This window comes from Musca vetustissima, unplaced genomic scaffold, assembly GCF_032173495.1.
Source record: "Musca vetustissima isolate MV318-11 ecotype Yass unplaced genomic scaffold, APGP_CSIRO_Mvet_v1 utg24930, whole genome shotgun sequence".
Taxonomy (NCBI): Eukaryota; Metazoa; Arthropoda; class Insecta; order Diptera; family Muscidae; genus Musca; species Musca vetustissima.
This window is the reverse complement of record NW_026880842.1, coordinates 208,510-219,703: the sequence shown is the minus strand read 5'-3', so window position 1 is coordinate 219,703 and position 11,194 is coordinate 208,510.

Genomic DNA, 11,194 nt, shown 5'->3' with positions numbered 1-11,194 from the left:
ATCCCCAAAATACCGATTATGGGGGTACCGATGGGTGTGCCGTTGTATAATTTTTTTGACGGGTAGTATGATAACACAAAATACCATCCAACTCGGTTTTAGGTTTCCGTATTGTTCCCGGAAACCTAAAAAATGTATCATTTTCCAAGCGACACCAACAATTTTTTAATTGTCTATTGGGATCGGGTGTAGGCTCCATATTTTCCTTTATTTTTTTCAAATACATAGAATAAGGAGGAACTGCGAATTATCCCATCGGATGTCAAAGGACCTAATAAAAAATATGAATGTGATCGTATTCCACCTGTTGCACTATTTGACCTCCATGACTTGCACGAGAGAATTTTCCATACATTAATTATTATCGTGCTATCCAGACGTTTAAATATTTACCATATCATTTCAAACATTATTGTGAAAAACAAAAAACACAACAACCAGGCCATATTTCATAAGTAATTGTTTTGTTTAATCTGAATGTTAACAAAAATGACGTAGAGTGTAAAAATATATTTTTAATTTTATTAAAAAAAAAAACAACAACAGATTTTCATATTCATTTTACAAGTATTGAACAAAATTCAAAATAAAATAGAAACACAATTATTATTATTATTGTAAATAATACAAGTTTTAAACATATATAAATATATATACATAGCTAACTTATAATAACAAACATATTGCGTCTTTGAAACAACAAAACAATAGTAGTGATTTTAAAAGAAAAAATATTGAATATATTATATATAGAATGAAAATAGTATTGAAAAAAAACAAACAAAAATTGCAAATTAAAATGTAGTAGCAAGAAAAAATAATAATTCAAAATCATCCATACGCACAGACATCCATTTTTTAAATAAATAAATAAAATATAAATAAATTGCAGTTATATATGAGTTTTTATTATTGAATATTGAACACACACACACATACATAACTATAATGATAATAACGAAATAACATTTTTACCTCATTTTCAACAAAAATAAAAAATATTCATATAGTAATAATATACTTACACATATATAAATATAATTATAGTAATTAATATAAACAGAAAAAATTTCTTGATAATCGAGTTTATTATTTTAAATTTATTTTGAATTATTTTTTTAAATAAAATTATTTTTTTCGTTTTTCTAGGGACTCGATAGGAAAAATATGTTAGGATCTGAATTGTTGTACCAGTTTCTTTTTGTAAAGAATCCTTGTTTTGCATTTCAGGGAGTCTTTAGATATGTCTCTTAAGAATTCTCAAAAATTGTATTTCAAATTCATGTCCCTATTAAATTATTACCTTGTGTTACTAATTAATTTTATGTAAAGGAATATAATAATTAATTTCATGAAAAGATATGTAGATTCTTGTTTACTTCAATACATCAGACATATGTTTCAAACCTACACTAAAAACCTCTTGATACAATTTTATTATTATAATTTCAGTTTACATTTATTTTTATTTTTTTTTCTAATAAGAAAATATATTTACACAAAATATATATAAATATTAATTATAAATACATACATAATAAAAATACTAACAGTAATAAAATACAGATTTAGCTACATATGTTTAGCAAACGAAACGAAAAAAACCAAATATTCTATTCATATTTATATATATATACTAAAAAATAAGTATGCAGTATTTCTATATAGCAAAACTTTATTATTATTTTCCAAACAAGGTAGTTGAGAAGAACTCGAAAAAAAAAATAAATAAAAATCTAAAAAAAAACTTACTAAAGACATTTAAAACCAAACATGTATAGTAGTATAACGTCTTAAGTGCATCGGACAAAAAACGCAAAGTGTTCTTTTAAATAATAAATAATGTTATTGTGACCCAACAAAAAAAATTGAATTCAAAAATATTTTTTGTTTAGAAATTTGCCAATAAGTATTGAACTTCAATTGTCGTTGATAAATCAAATATTTGTTTTAAAATTTGTTTTTTTTTTTATTAAAAAATATGTTTTTTCAATATTTTTATTTCTCTCTTCGGTCTATTCTCTGATATCAAGTAATAATTTTAAACCCACTTATATATATCAGATAAGTGGGTTTAAAGTTATTGCATGATATCAAAGAATTCACTCGCGAATGATTTAAAATACGTTATTTTCCATTGGGCTCATTTGTTCGCACACACAGACGAGTGAGAGCGCACAACAACAATCGTTCGTTTTGTTTTGGTGATTGCAAATCTTTCTGTCATTCGTTCACGAATGAAACCGAACATTCGCGAATGCTCGCGAATTATGGCAAATGATCAAAACAGCAACAATAATAACAAACGTTCATAAACTCACTAGTTTTTCTTTCACTTTCTCCTACACACACATGCGTTAGCTGTGTGTGTTTACTTTTTATGATATTTTTGTTTGTTGTTGTTTTTAACGGCGCTCGCGATCATTCGCGAATATTTGTTTTTTGAGTTCTTCAAATGAATGCTCGCGAAAGATCATTGTAACTTTATCATTTGCGATGAATTGGAAACAATAGAATTTTCGCGTGAGCATTCGTGAGAAAAAGCGTATTTTAATCGTTCGCCGCAACCTGCAATTCACCTACAGGTCATGAATTATATGAAGTATCACTTGATACTTTCTAAGAAGAACCAGTAACTCAGCTCGCTCGGTTGTCTTTAATAGGCGAGACGAAACGCAGACAGTCTTAATAGACGAACGACGTGTCTTTTATAGACGAACTGAAGTCAGGTTGTCTTTTAGATACGAATCAGGAAGTCTTATTGAGACGAACTGAAGCAAGGAAGTCTTTTACAGACGAGCCGAAGCTAGGAACAAACTAGCTGAAGCCAGGTTGTCTTTTAGAGACGAACTGAATCCAGGAATTCTTTTAGAGACTAGCTGAAGTCAGGTTGTCTTTTAGAGACGAACTGAAGCAAGGAAGTCTTTTACAGACGAGCCGAAGTTGGGACTCCAGGTATCATTTAGAGACGAGCTGAAGTCTTGGAGTATTTTATAGGCTAGCTGTAGTTAGGGAGTTTTTTACAGAGGAACTAAAGCCAGGTTGTCTTTTAGAGACGAACTTATTCTATAAATTATTTTAGAGACTAGCTGAGGTCATGATGCCTTTTAGAGACAAACTAAAGCCAGGAAGTATTTTACAGAAGACTAACCGAAGCTAGGAAGAAACTAGCTGAAGCCAGGTTGTCTTTTAGAGACGAACTGAATCGAGGAATTCTTTTGGAGACTAGCTGAAGTCAGGTTGTCTTTTAGAGACGAACTGAATCAAGGGAGTCTTTTACAGACCAGCCGAAGCTAGGAAGAGACGAGCAGAAGTCTTGGAGTATTTTATAGACGAGCTGTAGCCAAGAAGTTTTTGTAGACGAGCTGAAGACATTGAGTCTTTTATAGACGAGCTGAAGACAGGGAGTCTTTTATAGACGAGCTGAAGACAGGGAGTCTCTATAAAAGAGCTGAAGACACTGTGTCTTTATATATATATGACTTCAAGGCAGTGAGTCTGTATATATGAGTTCAAGGCAGGAGCTTTTATAGACGAGCTGAAGGCAGAGTCTTTTAGTCTTCCGAGCTGAAGTCTTGGAGTATTTTATATAGGAGCTGTAGCCAAGGAGTTTTTTATAGACGAGCTAAAGCAAGCGAGTCATTTGCAGACGAACTGAAGTAATTTACAGACGAGGAAGTGTTTTATAGCTTGTCTATAGTGTTTTAGAAGTGTTTTAGAGCCGAGCTTATGACAGGGAGTCTTTTAGAGAGGAGCTAAAGTCTTGGAGTATTTTATAGACCAGCTGTATCCAGAGAGTTTTTAATAGTAGACGAGTTGAAGTTGAAGTTGAGAGACTTTTAAGGGACAAACTGTAGTCAGGGGGTCTTTTAGGACTAGCTAAATACGGGGGGGACGAGCTGAAGTTTGGGAGTATTTTACAGACCAGTTGAAGCACAAGAGTCTCTTATAGACAAGCTGAAGACACTTCAAGTCGATTAGATGGATGTCTTTTAAAACTAAATGTGGTTCGTAGTATATTCTAAAATCTATTAAAGGTCTAACATTGTAGCGTGCATTTTGAATGGAACTTTATTTCTATGATTGTTTTCATATTATGGACCGGGTCTCTTGATTAAATTTCCGACAGTTCAAACAATGATTTTCACAATATAAATATTTTTATTTTTTATTTTCTTTTCAATTTTTAAAAATTAAAACATAAAACCCATACATAAATATATATTGTACATGATTTTGCAAATAGTAGTTGTTAGCAGAAAAAAAAACAAATAAAAAATTATAAATATATTTTTAAACACAGAAAATCTATATATTTCATTTTAGATCTAAATAAAATAAAATAAAAAATAACAAAATTAATTAAAAGAAATAACTTTGTAAACTTAAAAGCACTTTTAACATTTAAAACTATACAAATATTGACAAAAACAAAATCTATATTTACAAAGAAAAAATAACAACAAATCTTAAGCATATAAAAATTGAAAAGTATTAGTAGTTTAATTGTTTAAAAAAAATGCTGTTTTTTGAAAAAGTTTTTATTCCCCAAGAAATAAAAATGAAAAAAACCCCGAGCATTGAAATGTTTTGCTTTATTTATAAATAACTTTAATATATATGAAAATTAACATAAAATAAACTTTAATAACAAATATATGCATTACATATACATATATTTAAATAAATACATATACATATATAAATATTAAAATAATAATAACAAAAAATAAAAGAATAAACATAAATTAGGCCAGTTGAAACCAAGGCATAGCAATCTAAATTTTAAATATTTATTTTTTTTAAATATTTAATTTTTAAATATGTTTAAAACTTAGAAACACATGGGCCCTATAGTCAAGGAATGAATTAAGATTTTAATAATTAGAAAAAAAAAACAAGGTGAAGGTAGGAAGTCTTTATACAAGGGCAGTTCGGAAAGTTCTTAGCCTAGCATAAAAACCAAGGTATAAACAGAAAACAGTTAAGTGTTTTGGAAACTTCAACCTATGTTATGAACATATGTTAAATTTAGTTTCGATCTGGCAACTCCTTCATATAGAAACAAGTGTTCAAAAAAGACGAATCCGCATTTTTTTACAATGAAAAAATTAGAAATGCATGATTTCATTGTTAAAAAATTTCGGATGCGTCTTTTTTGAACATGTGTTTTTATGTGAAGGAGTTGCCAGGTCGAAACAAAAATTAACATGTGTTCATAACAGAGATGGAAGTTTCCAAAACACTTATTTTTTTTCTGTTTATATCGCGCTTTTTGTGCTAGGTCGCGCTTTTTTATAGTCTAGTTGAAGCCAGGGAAACTTTTAGAGATGAGCTGAAGTTTTGGATTATTTATAGACGAGTTGTAGCCAGAGCGTTTCTATAGACGAGCTGAAACGACAGACGACGAACCGGGAGTCTTTTAGAGACAAGCTAAAGCCTGGGGGTTTTTAGAGACAAGCTGAAGCCAGATAGTCTTTTAAAGGAGAGCTGAAGTTAGGGGGAGTTTTAGAGAGGAGCTGAAGCCAGGGACTCTTTTATAGACGAGCTGAAGGTAGGGAGTTTTTATAGGCGAGTTGAAGGTAGGCAGTATTTATAGACGAGCTGAAGGTTTATAGAAGCTGAAGCCAGGGACTTTTTTATAGGCGAGTTGAAGGTAAGGAGTCTTTATAGACGAGCTGAAGCTAGGGAGTCTGTTGAAGGCAGACTTTTTTAAGAGGAGCTGAACCCAGGAGTTTTTTATAGAAAAGCTAATGGAAGTTTTGTCAAAACCTTTGAAGTATATCTACGAAATAACGCATCGGTCAGCTCGAACATAGATATCGTATCGTATTCTAAAAGCGAGCTAAAGTCAGAGAGACTTTTAAAGACGAACTGAAGTTAAACCAGGTGCGGGGGTTTATAGTCGACTTGAAGGCAGTCCGTGAAGCTTCTTTATCTGTAGACAGTCAGTGACCAGAAGGCGAAATTAGTCTTTGTAGAAGAGCTGAATTCAGTAAGTCTTTATAAACGAGCTGAAGATAGAGGTTTTTAGACGAGCTAAAGTTAGATAGTCTTTAACGAAGTACTGAAGACAGGGAGTCTTTATAGACGGACTGAAGCCAAGACTGCAGTCAGAATTTATAGAAGAGCTGCAGTTAGGGAGATTTTATAGACGAGCTTCAGGAAGGGAACCTGAAGAAAGTGAGTTTTTATATGTAGGCGGGGATAGTAGAACGCGAACAAAAATTAACATTTAGAAATTTACCAGACACAATATATTCTTACCCTTGAAAAAGTCGGGCCATGTGGTTTAATTCTTTTTTATTATTTTTGTAAAAAAAAAAAATAAATAAAATAAACCTATTTAAACATTTTACATTTACTTTAGAGAAAATTAAAATTTATGACTTGTAATTTCACATTTGGCAACTAAATTTTTTTGTTTTACAAAAAAAATATATATACATATTAATATTTTTATAAATAAGAACATTAAGAAAATACCTCAAAACATTTATGCATTTTTATTTTCAAAATAAATAAAAATATATATTATTTATATTTAATTTTATCATAATTGTATTTATATTATATATACACACACACCAAAACTCTCTCACACACACACACAACAATTATATAAAAAATACGTATATTATATATATAAAATAATTATACAAGAAGAAAAAAAAACTTATAAATACACAGAATTATATTAATAAAACTTAATCTACATACATATTAAAGAAAATAATAAAAATAACAATAAATATAATATGAAAATAACATAAAAATATATACTTATATAAAAAAACCTAAAAATAAAATGAAATAAAATATAAAGAAATCTTTAAAAAACAAACAAAAAAATCTAAATAAAAAGTCAAAAAACAACTTCAAAACACTTTTGGTTTTACTTCAGGGCTGTCCACACTAATACATTCAAGTTTTGTGTTTGTGATTGTTTCGAAATACACACATTTCAAAGAAAACTGTGAGAAATATTGTTTTATTTTTTTCTGTTTGATTCTTTTATCCAATAAACCTTCAAATTCATTAACATGAATGCAATTATTGGAATTGCTCTTTAACAAGAATGAATATAAATATTTGAGAAGAAATTAAAAAAAGAAGTAAAAAATATTGACAAAATGCATTTAATTCAATATAATGGACCGTGTAATCGTTAATAGACCAACATCAATTTGGATACCATTACAGGCAAAGGAATTACATGCGCCCCATCAGAACAAACGGAAACAAACTTAGATTTATCAGCAAAGTCGAGCACTTCCTCATAAACAGCATTATAAACATCAATTCCCCGTACATGGCCGTGTAGGGATACTAATCTCAGTATTTCTTCGTGGCACAGAAGATCTTCTTTTTTTTTATTAATTTCTCTTTCGAGATGAGCTACATGATCGGAGTTGCAATGAAAAGGAAAGCCAGAGAGATACTACATTCCCACCACTATGCGACGTGTTTCGCCGTTGGTTAAGCGGCTCATCAGGCATATTGGGAAATGTGGCTTACAAATGTCTTTACTTGATAAGTTGTATTTATGTCGACTATTGTTGCGAAATTGCATCTACGAATTAAATTCAACCGTGTCAAGGTTCGGACATTTGGCATCACACCAGAACATTCCAGATCTTCGTCTACCGCACTAACGCATATCAAGAGTTGGGAAATGTCGCCAATATCGGTTGTCTCATCTATACATATAGAAAAATATTTGCACTTCAAAATTATATTTTTAATATTTGTATGGATGAAGTCACTGATAGATTCTGTCCTACGACTGACGGTATTTCGCGACAATGGAATGTCATTTAATAAATTAGAACACTCCTGAGCTTTTTCTCCAAATATATGCAAAACTTCCAGACAGAGTTCTTTGAAAAACATGCCGTCAACAAATGGGCGGCATTGTTTTGCCAATGCCGCAGCATAGGAAGCTTTTATTTGGAGTAATTTGATATTGGAGCTTTCAATATATCTCTCCTCCTCATAACCTAAAGTATACCTTTCATAAAAAGGTTTTAGTAGGTCTAAATCTAGCGAATTCCTTTCCTTGTTAGACAAATTATTGTTATATCCGGAAAAGACACAAAATGTCTCTTAAGATAATACAATTTTGATCGCGACATAGTGCGCTGACAAACCAAACATTCCATTTTCCGAAATAATTTTCGGCAAAAAAAAATCATATTTCATATCCCCATTCATTTCGTTCAGTGTACGCACAAAAATTCACAAAGAAAAATCGACAACAGAACCTTCCTCATTGACTTCTCAAAGCAGAATGAATGTAAAATTTGAAATTTGAAATAAAATAAATTTTGTTTCTCTTTTATAATTGTGTTAGTGAGAAATTTGACACACACCGACAGCCCATGGGACCTATTTTGGGCACAGCTGTTTTACTTTCATATGAGGTGAAGGATGGGAGCCTTTAAGGGAAATGGTATTTTTCGACGAACTAAATGAGCTCAAAGCTGAGGGAAGTGGGTCTTTTTAGACGAGCCGAAATCAGGAAGGGAGCCATTTTATACGAATTTAGATCAGAGAGTATTTACAGAGCTGTCGACAGTCAGTGTTTATAGACGAGCTGAAGCCAGTGTATCTTTATAGAGGAACTGAAGGCAGGGAGTCTTCAATAGTCGATGTAAAGGCAGAAGTTTTCATAGGCTAAATAACAGGTGTCGTTATGGAGAAGCTTATGGGGCCATAATTGAGGAACTGAAGACTGGTGGTCTACGATTTATAGATGAGCAGAAGCTAGAGAGTCTTGATGGACGAACGAAGGAGAACTGAAGTTGAGCAAACTGAAAATTCTCAGAAACGCCATTCTTTTTGTCTATAGAAAAAATCAATCAACAATTTTCAGAATTTTTTTCTATAGAAAAGATCCAATACTCATTTCAGATTATATTCTAGAACAAAAAATTAAAATATTTGTTTATTTTTTTGTTCTGAGATTTTTAAACCCTTCACCACACTGTGGTACAGGGTATTATGTTTTTGTGCATATGTTAGCAACAGGCAAAAGAAAACGAGATAGACACGTGGTTCCTTTTGAGAATATGCATAGAATCACTTTCTAAGTCGATTTAGGCATCCGTCCGTCCGTCTGTCCATGTTAAATTATAAACAAAGTACACGTCGCATTTATGATCCCAATTGGATGAAATTTGGCATAGGTCACTTATTTGGCCAAAGGACGAAACCTATTGAAATTGAGAAATATCAGTTCAGATATAGCTCTCATATATATTTTCGTCCGATTTAAGGTAAATGGTGCACAAAAGTCCCTATATATCTCTCGTTTTGCACGAAATTTGGCACAGCGTACTGAATTAAATCTAGAATGATGTGTGTTAACTTTCGCGAAAAAAGGTTCAGATTTAGATATAGCTCCCATATATATTTTCGTCCGATTTTATTTTAATGGAGCACCAAATCCCCTATATATGTTTTCGATTTGGCCGATTGGCACACAATTTTGTACAATGAAGTAACTATAACCTTACGTGTGTCAGGATTTCTTGAAATTTATTCAAATCTACATAAAGCTCCTATATATAATTTCGTCTGATTTGAAGTAAATATATGATGCATTAAAGACCCATAGCTAGGCTGATTGACACAAAGTATTGAAATTAATATAAAGTTCTTTCAATTTCATGTCAATGTTCCTTCGAAAAGGCGACGTCTGTTAGGACACATATGTACAATATACTCAAAGTGGTGAAGGGTATTATATAGTCGGCCCAGTCCGTCTTTACTACTTTCCTTACTGGCTTTTTATAAAAACAATCAATACTCAGATCAGAGGAATTTTTCTATATTGTTTTCAAAAAAATCCTCAATTCTTAGTACTTTTTTCTCTAGAAAAAATTGTGTTTTCTACAGAAAAAATCCTCTGAACTTTATACAAAAAGATAAATTATCTGTCCTGATGAAATTTGTTCCTATAGGAAAAAGCAATCCCCAGTTTTGAGAAATGCTACTTTATTTTTTTAATATATTAAGTTCTGAGTCCTCAGTTCTGATAAAAAATTCAGACCTGAGATCTTTTTTTTCTATAAAAATTTTTTTTCTATAAAAAAGTCTAACCTCAGTCCTAAAGGCTTTATCATAGAAAAAAATCCTCAAAAAACCTCAATTCAGAGAATTTGTTTTCTATAGACAAAAATGCATCTATAGTTTTTATGATTTTTTATAGAAAAAGAATCAAACATCAGTTCTAAGGTCTAATGATTTTTTCTACAAATAAACCTCAGTTCTGAGGTGTTTTTTATCTATAGAAAAAATTTCAAACCTCAGTTCTGAGGTGTTTTTTATCTATAGAAAAAAATTCAAACCTCATGAGGTGTTTTTTTCTATAGAAAAAAAATCAAACGTGTTGTTCTGCATGTTCATGGGGATTATCGTGCCTTTGAGATGGAAATCTGTGCCTACTTTAGCACGTGTGTTAAGTTTCGAGAAAATTGGGTTAGATCGGGATTTAGATTAAGTTCGTTCAATGTCATGTCAATGTAATTTCGAAAAGGCGACTGTAAGGATACATATGTAGAATATACCCAAAGTGGTGAAGGGTATCATACAACCGGCCCAGTCAACATTACTACATTCCTTACTGGTTTTTATTGAAAAAATTTCAAATATCAGTCCAGGGAGTTTTTTCAAAAAAAAAAAAAAAAATACAAACCTCTGTTCTGAAGATATTTTTTTTTAATCAAACCACAGTTCTTTGGTATCTATTGTTCTCGGCGAATTTGTTATATTTGTTATATTTTTCACTTAGGTCATTTTAAGTCTCATCGTTCGGAAAACGACCTTACAGAATAGCACTCATTTGTTAAAATAAATTTCCCAAATTTTCCCCTCATGCCCTATATTCCATATAGTGTTTGTGTTAGCCAGTGTTTTTAAAAAACCTATTATTATTATCAATCTTATCAGTAAATGAAGTGGATACCCCTATGGCCAGGGGGGATATGGGAGAAGTTACACTGAGAGAGAGACGCTGGCGTGCATGTGTGAAAACCCCCAATCTCAATGATACTCCGAAGCAGCAGCAGCAACACAAGCGGTTGGGTTTGTTCGGACAGAGGAGGACAGAACAATATTTGTTAGCTAGCGATATGCCGTTAAACGCTTTTATTTTGTTTTAACGTCTAGTCGGCTGTGTTCGTATTGTATA